Source organism: Propithecus coquereli, unplaced genomic scaffold (genome assembly GCF_000956105.1).
Source record: "Propithecus coquereli isolate 6110/MARCELLA unplaced genomic scaffold, Pcoq_1.0 Scaffold3, whole genome shotgun sequence".
NCBI classification, from domain to species: Eukaryota; Metazoa; Chordata; class Mammalia; order Primates; family Indriidae; genus Propithecus; species Propithecus coquereli.
This window is the reverse complement of record NW_012148618.1, coordinates 1,827,375-1,835,833: the sequence shown is the minus strand read 5'-3', so window position 1 is coordinate 1,835,833 and position 8,459 is coordinate 1,827,375. Positions and strand designations below refer to the sequence as shown.

General features: G+C 40.1%; 1 pseudogene across 1 annotated transcript; it reads left to right on the top strand.

Moving 5' to 3' along the window:
* Positions 1-6,721: 6,721 nt before the first annotated feature.
* On the top strand, positions 6,722-7,378 carry LOC105814178 (annotated as a pseudogene). The gene is made up of 2 exons (XR_001137690.1): positions 6,722-6,809; positions 7,061-7,378. The product of XR_001137690.1 is annotated as a T-cell receptor alpha chain V region 2B4-like (transcript).
* Positions 7,379-8,459: the final 1,081 nt, after the last annotated feature.

Sequence of the window (8,459 nt, the reverse complement as noted above, 5' to 3'; positions counted from 1 at the left end):
CTACATATCTCTTACCAACTCATGTGCACTGACGTCATGTTGGAGCCTGAAATTGATCATGGGGGAATATTCACACCGTGGAAATTGGCAAATATTACAAATCAGGGCTTTTTTTGGGCGTGTGGGAGAAGTAGTTTTTAAATATTTACCAGCATATCACTGGCTGGAATTTATAGTTCTTGTTCTTGGCCTCTGGTCTGGAAGTCACTGCATGCTGTGGTGACTTGGCTTTGACTCCAGCCTTGTGCAATTGCACGATAATTCTCCACTCTTCTTTGTCTTCCCTGGCAAAACATACAGGCACCTCTAACTTCCTTATTTCCAGGCACTGGAAAACCAGATTTATATTTTTATGTTTCCTGTACTCTGAGCCGACAGCCAGAGTTATCCTAAGCATCTGTGTCCTCTCCATGCCTCGCCCTCAGAAGCCTGCTGCTATCTCTGGTGACCTTTGGTTTTCTTACACTCTGTAAGGCTCTCATTTATCTTGAAGTTTGCTTTCAAACTGGGAAAAATATGAAACCTGGCCTCTAACCTCTTCGGCCTACCTCTGTTTCCCTTCTTTTCTCCATGATCCTCACAAATTTGCAGGGGTGAAGTTTTCCTGCTTTCAGTTAGTTCTGTGGGTCTGCAACATATAAATTCTGTGATCAAGTCTACCAAGCCTGGCTTGATGTGTTACAGTGAGAAATAAATTAATTTAGAAAATTTTTTTCTGTCATGACAAGTCCTGACTTTGAAGCTGATTGTCTTGTTGCAGACATGAACATCTATTTTGGCCACCAGAAGCTGAGTAATAACTTCTTTCTTGCTTGCTATTTCTACTGTAAATTGCTGTCCTGATCTTTCTTCTTTGCTAGACTATGCCCCTTCCCAGAATATTGATATTTTAAGTGATGAGGGATAAGGTCCTGTTCATAGACATGCAAATGGAAGAGAACATCAAAATACGTGAAAATATTACTTCTTTACAGAGGTACAAAGAAGTACAGAGAGATGTAAGGCTGTGTTTTCTCCTACAGGTGGGAGAAATGTAAGAACTGATATGTCTCACCTCACCTTGGGGTATAAAATAAGGTTGCAACTTGTAATATTTCAGTTAACTTTCAGGTGTCTCCATGCAGCTAGTGAAAATGTTCTTGTTACCACCACTACCCTTCTCCTTTGGTAAGACCAAGGATCCAGGGGCTTATTTATTCCCAGAGGTCAGTATAATTGCAACATTCTCTAGAAGGAAAAATCTAGAAACTTATCTCAGTAAAGAAGTTTTGCGTTCATTGGCCACATGATGTCGCTGGTGGTCCAGACTTTTTTGCCATCTCTGCCTCTGTACCACCGTCAGATTCCCTCCATCCACTTAGTCACCGCCTCTAACTGAGCAGGTGTAGGCAGGAGGTCTTCCTCTCCTCACCACATGGCCATGCTCTTTTCCCACAGCCACCACAGCCTGGGCTGCTTTTGCCTCAGCTCATCAGTGACCTGGCTCTTTGGGTCAACTCAGTAAGTGTAACTCACTTTTTTTTTTTTTTTGACACAGAGTCTCACTCTTTTGCCCGGGCTAGAGTGCCGTGGTGTCAGCCTAGCTCACAGCAACCTCACACTCCTGGGCTCAAGCAATCCTTCTGCCTCAGCCTCCCGAGTAGCTGGGACTACAGGCATGTGCCACCATGCCTGGCTAATTTTTTCTATATATTTTTAGTTGTCCGATTAATTTCTTTGTATTTTTAGTAGAGACGGGGTCTCGCTCTTGCTCAGGCTGGTCTCGAACTCCTGAGCTCAAACAATCCGCCCGCCTCGGCCTCCCAGAGTGCTAGGATTAGAGGCGTGAGCCACCGCGCCCGGCCTCACTTTTTTTTTTTTATAATTTTGGGAGGTTTCCACTCTCAGTTCCACATTGTTCCTGGAAACTTGCTTTCTCCCCACTCTGAATCTAGGTCTTTCCTCTCTCTCACATGCAAGATTTATTCTCATTTCCCATTCTAGCATGACTGACATCTCTTTTGGGAGAACAAAGCCCTGATCCATAAAAAATACATCATATATTACATATCATGTATCTTATAAACTTTATCCACATCATTTCTATTTTCACCATCCCTTCTATGCCAAAATCCTTCAAAGATTACTTAATATTCATTAATATTCATTGTCTTGACTTTACCTATTAAATTTAGTGAAGTAGATTTTCCCTCCCTCCTCCTCCACTTCCATAAAACCTCTGTTTTTAAGATCATCAATGACTATATATACACACAGATATTTATTTGGGGAAACAAAAGTTGGTTAGTCATATCTCATCCTTAAGAAGTTAAGATTATGGTGGGAAGAATATATTAACTATAGGTTAGAGAGGGACCACAAAGAAGAGTGTTGCTATGTCTGCTGATGGTTTTAGTGGGGTTAGAGGGAGAGGCTAGGAAAATTTCACAGAGTGGGTAACTCTTGTGCTGCTCCTTGAAAGATGAGTAGAAATGGAGGGACTCTTCAACAGACGAAAAAGTTTGAGCAAAAGCAAGAAGACCTGAAGCAGCCTGGCATGAGTGGGAAAAGGCAAGTAATTCAGAATATCTGCAGCTTAGGTTGTGAATGGAATTAAAGTGAGATATAGTTGGGGTTTTATATGACAACAGAATAAATATCTGTCCTTACTTTATAGGGGCTGGGGAGCCATTGAAAGCTTTAAGTAGGAGAATGTCACAGTCAGGTTGAAATTGTAGGTTGATCACTTGTGCATCTATGTACAGAGATAGACCGTGGTAGACAACGCGGAAACTCTGCCCAGATCCCCTGTTATCCCTTACCGCTGTCTCGGCGAGCTCCCTCCCTTGGGTGTGCTTCCAGTGATCAGCACCTGTTAATTCTTCTTGGGGGGTGGAAAGGACCTCTTTGCCTGAAGAGACAGCAAGCCAGAAGTGCCTGAGTCTCAGTGGGAGCCTCCGATCAGTGCCAGTGGAGAGAGATGCCTTGGATGTCTGTGGACAGGGAAAGCACATGGCGATTCAAATATGAGCTCCGAATTGGGACACCGGGACAGATGCTCCAAATTGCAGAGGTATAACTGTAATCAAGCTGCTTTTCATCCAGACCACTCAATTCAGCATAGCAGTAATCTTTGAAGGATTTTGGCATAGAAGGGATGGTGAAAATAGAAATGATGTGGATAAAGTTTATAAGATACATGATATGTAATATACAATGTATTTTTTATGGATCAGGGCTTTGTTCTTCCAAAAGAGATGTCAGTCATGCTAGAATGGGAAATGAGAATGAATCTTGCATGTGAGAGAGAGGAAAGACCTAGATTCAGAGTGGGGAGAATGCAACTTTCCAGGAACAATGTGGAACTATGCTGCTAATTCGGAATAGTAGCAGGGAGTTATTTATTTCACAATGGTTGATCATATTTTGAACAATGTTTGAGGAGAAACCTAGTTTCAGATTCAGGAACAGAGCCTCGTGGGGAATTTTGCTGCCTGGTCTAGTTTTACATGTCAGTTGCAAAATGAGACAAGTGAAAAGGCCTAAATGGTTTTAAACTTTATTTCGATTCTAAATTTTTATATTTTTGATAGGGAAAGAAAATATTAATCATTTGGTGATGTGCATGTAAAATGGCAATGATTCGTGGTTTCACAAGATGGCAGTATCATATTTATTACACTATAAGATGCTATAGCCTACTAGGTGCAGTAAATAGAGAACAATGATTTCACAGGGTTCATAACGGACAAAAATTGCCTTTGATTTTTTTGTTTACAGCCCATGTTTATTTCTATTTTTTAAGCCAAAAAGCATGATATTTCTATCTTTATCCTAGTTGCATATAGTTTATTTCAATCTTTTCATCAATGACACTAAAAATTTGTTTCCTATTTTCTACTAATTTGTATAAAACGTGGGCAAAATGCACAAACAATGCTGTTTAGACAAAGTTGAGTAAGGCGAGGAGGCAGGCAGCATCCTCCCTCTACATTTGCTATCCATCTACTGGTGCACAAAAGTCTGCTGTTGTGCAAGAGACTGAATTCAGCATACACAAGGAGTCTTAATATATACGTATGAAAATCAAGGACAGCCTGAAGTCAACATGGACCCAGGAGTAGTTTTAACACTCTTGATGCCACAGGTTTTCCACAAGGGAAGATGATTCTGACTCTGTGTCTGATTTCTGACAGAAAGGAGCAGCAAAGATTCAAAATGCCAGTCAGTCAGCAGATTCCAAAAGCAGAACTGTGCTCATGGCAAGGCTTGATAGATGGCCTTTAAAAAAATATATAGTACTTTGATTTCAAGTGTAGTGAAATTCTCTAATATGTATCAACATTGATTTAAATAAATCTTAAAAAGCTTTACTGAGATTAATTCATATATCATACAATTCACCCCTTTTAAGTATATAATTTGATGTTCTTAGTATATTGATTATTGTCTAATTCCTGAACATTTTCATCACTCCAAAATGAAATCCCATACTCATTAGTAGTCACTCCCTTTCCTTCTCCCCTCTCCCCAAGCCCCCACCTCCTGGCAACTATTAATCTACTTTCTATCTCTATGGATTTTCCTAGTCTGGGCGTTTCATATAAATGGCATTATACAATAGGTGACCTTTTGTGTCTGGCTCCTTTTACTTAGCATAGTGTTTTCCAGGCTCATCCATGTTGAAGCATGTACCAATACGTCATTCTTTGTAATGGCTAAATAATATTCCATTTTATGGATATACCATGTTTTGTTTATCCACGTATCAGTTTATGGGACATTTAAGTTATCTACACTCTTTGCCTAACGTGAATAATGCTGCTCTGAGCGTTCATGAGCAAGTTTTTGTGTGAACATACGTTTTTATTTCTTTTGGGTATATACCTAGGAGCAGAATTGCTAGGTCATATAGTAAATCTGTTTAACTTTTTGAGGAACTGCTACGCTATTTTCTTTTTTTTTTTTTTTTTTTTTTTGAGACAGAGTCTCACTCTTTTTGCCCGGGCTAGAGTGAGTGCTGTGGCGTCAGCCTAGCTCATAGCAACCTCAAACTCCTGGGCTCAAGCAATCCTACTGCCTCAGCCTCCCGAGTAGCTGGGACTACAGGCATGTGCCACCATGCCTGGCTAATTTTTTGTATATATTTTTAGTTGGCCGATTAATTTCTTTCTAATTTTAGTAGAGGCGGGGTCTCGCTCTTGCTCAGGCTGGTCTCAAACTCCTGAGCTCAAACAATCCACCCGCCTCGGCCTCCCAGAGAGCTAGGATTACAGGCGTGAGCCACCGCGCCGGGCCTCTGCTAAGCTATTTTCCAAGTGGCTGCACCATTTTGCGTTTCGACAAGTAATGTATGAAGTTTCCAATTTTTCCACATCCTCACCAACACTTATTATTGTCCATCTTTTTATTGTAGCTGTTTTTGATATTAAATAGTATTAATGAGAGGCCAATTGATACGAAAGATATTTATCAGAGATAACAAGAAATTTCTTTCTGGGACATCTTAATAAATAGCTTAAGATACTGTTGAAGTTTTCCTTTTTCTTCTTTTTTTCCTCCCTTCCTTCTTCTCGTTTCTTTCTTCCTCTTGTATCACTCTTCTTTCCTTTCAGTTTTCATTTACTTTTAGTTTTTTTAAAATCACTTAATGAAACACACTCATTTTTAACATTAACTGATACAGAAATGTACAAGAAAAAAAATTAACTCACTTTTCAGCTTGTGAGATCCCAGTAAAAAAAGAAAAAGATTAACTCACTCAACTGTCCCACTGCAACCCCTAACATAACATGTTAGTAGTTTACTGTGTGTATTCCCACTGTTTTAAAAGTTTATACATACATTACAGTAGTAATATTCTTTGGGGATAGGGGAGTTGGGGGTGGGTAAACTCACAACTAATGGACTCAATGAGTGTTGTAGGGGGAAAAGGGCATGCCTCAAATCATGGTTGGGATGTGGCAAAGTCATAACATGTAACCAAAATGTTTGTACCGCCGTAATTTCCTGAAATAAAAAAAAAAGTTTATACATTTACGATAACAATATTATTTAATACTCATCACTCCGAAACTTACTTTTGAATCTTTTGAAGATTATTTCTGTATTAACTTTTGCAAGTACACTTAACTGGTAGGTAAATTCCCTTCTCTTTCTAGCTTTAGAAACATATATGACTCACAAACCTACAATATTGAATATATGCACACATATAACTCACCTTTAATTATGTCAGTATTTAATTTTGTTGTGTCATGAGAAAGAAAACTGTCAATATAGTTGAATTGACCACTTTTGACTTTATCTTATGCTCTCATTTGTCTTCACTGTTCTTTACACATAATTCTGTTGTACAGTATTCACCACAATCACTTGGACTGTGGATTTATCGGTAGAAATGTTCACGTGAAGGGACTCCTGCAAGGGAACCCATAGCTGCTCCTGTGCAGGAAGCTTACAGTCACCCTGGCAAAAAAGGAGCTCCTCCCTGGTGTTTCTTCTGGTTTTTTAATTTTAATTTTTATTTCAGCATATTATGGGGGTACAAATGGTTAGGTTGCATATATTGTCTTTGCCCCGCTCGAGTCAGAGCTTCAAGTGTCTCCATCCCCCAGAGGGTGTGCACCACACCCATTAGGTGTGAATATACCCATCCCCTCCTCTTCTGGGTTTTGCATCCAGGTTGAGCTTCCCTCCCTCACCCACATGGAGGGTTTACCTTCTGCAGACTCCAGTGGCTCAGAAACCAGGGATGCAGGGCCAGGCTCGTGGGGTGCTGCAGCAGATGTGGGGATTTTTCCTTCTTTATGTTTCCCTGAAGATGGGAGGTAAGTCTCAACAGAATAGCAAATGCTGCTGGAAGTTTTCAAAATACTTCTTCCAATGAAACAATTGCAACTTTTGACATTTGTAATGAAACAGCCTTTGCTATAAGCATTTTCCTTATGTGGTGCTAATCGTCCTCCTGTTACTGTTGCTGCTGCCACGTCTGCCATCATTTATTTCTCCCCCATCAGTGGCAGTTCTTTTGTGACCACATGGAAACTATCCTTTTTAATAATGATGTGTCTTGTCATAGGCATTGCAGGACAAAGCATTGAGCAGCCCAGTGAGTTGACAGCTGTGGAAGGAGCCTTCATCCAGGTCAACCTCATCTATCGGACATCTGGGTTCAATGGATTGTCCTGGTACCAGCAATATGACGGCAGAGCACCCATATTTCTCTCTTAACGGTGTTCTGGATGGTTTGGAGGGGAGAGGTCATTTTTCTTCATTCCTTAATCGCTCTGCTGGGTACAGTTACTTCCTTCTGAAGGAGCTCCAGATGAAAGACTCTGCCTCTTACCTCTGTGCCGTGAGAGACACAGTGATTATGCAGCCTCTTCAGCTGCACTGAAATTCAAAAGCCAACTAATGGAGTATGGGTGGGCTTGAGAAGTTCTAGCATTTCCTGGGCGTATGCTTGCTTACACATCTAACTTTAAGTTTGTTTAAGAGTAATGTAGCATAGGACTCTGAGACTGAATCCCATTATTTTCTGAAGCATTGATTGCTAGAAGGAGGACAAAACTGCTTTCTCTCTCTCTCTCTCTCTTTCTTATTCTATTTTCCTCTTTCTCCTACTTATTTGTACCTCTCATGTCCTGTGGCACTATGGGTGGGTAGTAGAATTTAGCTTTTGGAGGAAGCTCTTTATTCAAGGGAAGGATCCCTTGCTGAGTGTTTTTGTTTACGTGGTAGTAAGTTATATACTTATTCATGTATCCTTGGGAGGCTCTGAAATTTGTGAAATATCTAATAAATGCAAATTGTTTGGCTTGAGATATTAAGATTTCATTTAATTATGTTAAATATCTCCTTATTTTTGTATTTGCCTGAGTGATTATTTTGATATTATTTAACATTTTGGTGGATTTATCCAGCATGTCGGAGAGCATGGGGGCTGTGGACTTGGTGGGTGAGGAGAAGATCAAGGAGAACTTCTCTCTGTGGACAAGAAGAGTGGGTCATGCAATGAGGTGGGGGTGGGGTGGGGGAGGAGTAGGGATTCCTGTAAAAGCACTGGGTGATGGATGGAACAGTAATATATAACATCCAGTATAAAGATTTCCTTTTTCTGAATGGTAATTCTTGTATGCTGTACCGAAGTCTTTGAAGTTTCTTAAACATTATGGCCTATATATTCTGTCCATGGAGGGTAATGCAAAATTTCTTTCCCACATGCGAATTCCTTTCTCTACATTTTAGCATATATATTTATTTCTACATATTTTCTCCTTAACTTTGGATGTTAAGTTATTCTATTAGCTAATTTTGAATCACTCATTTTGGGATAAACAGAACAAGAGGGACTTGGTGGTAGGGAGTAGGAAAGAAAGGTGAAGTGGGTGGTTTTCACCTAACAAATATATTATTGAGCTCTTGGTATGTGCTTGGTGCTCTTTCAATTGTTGGGGTGCATCAGGTAATAGAAGATC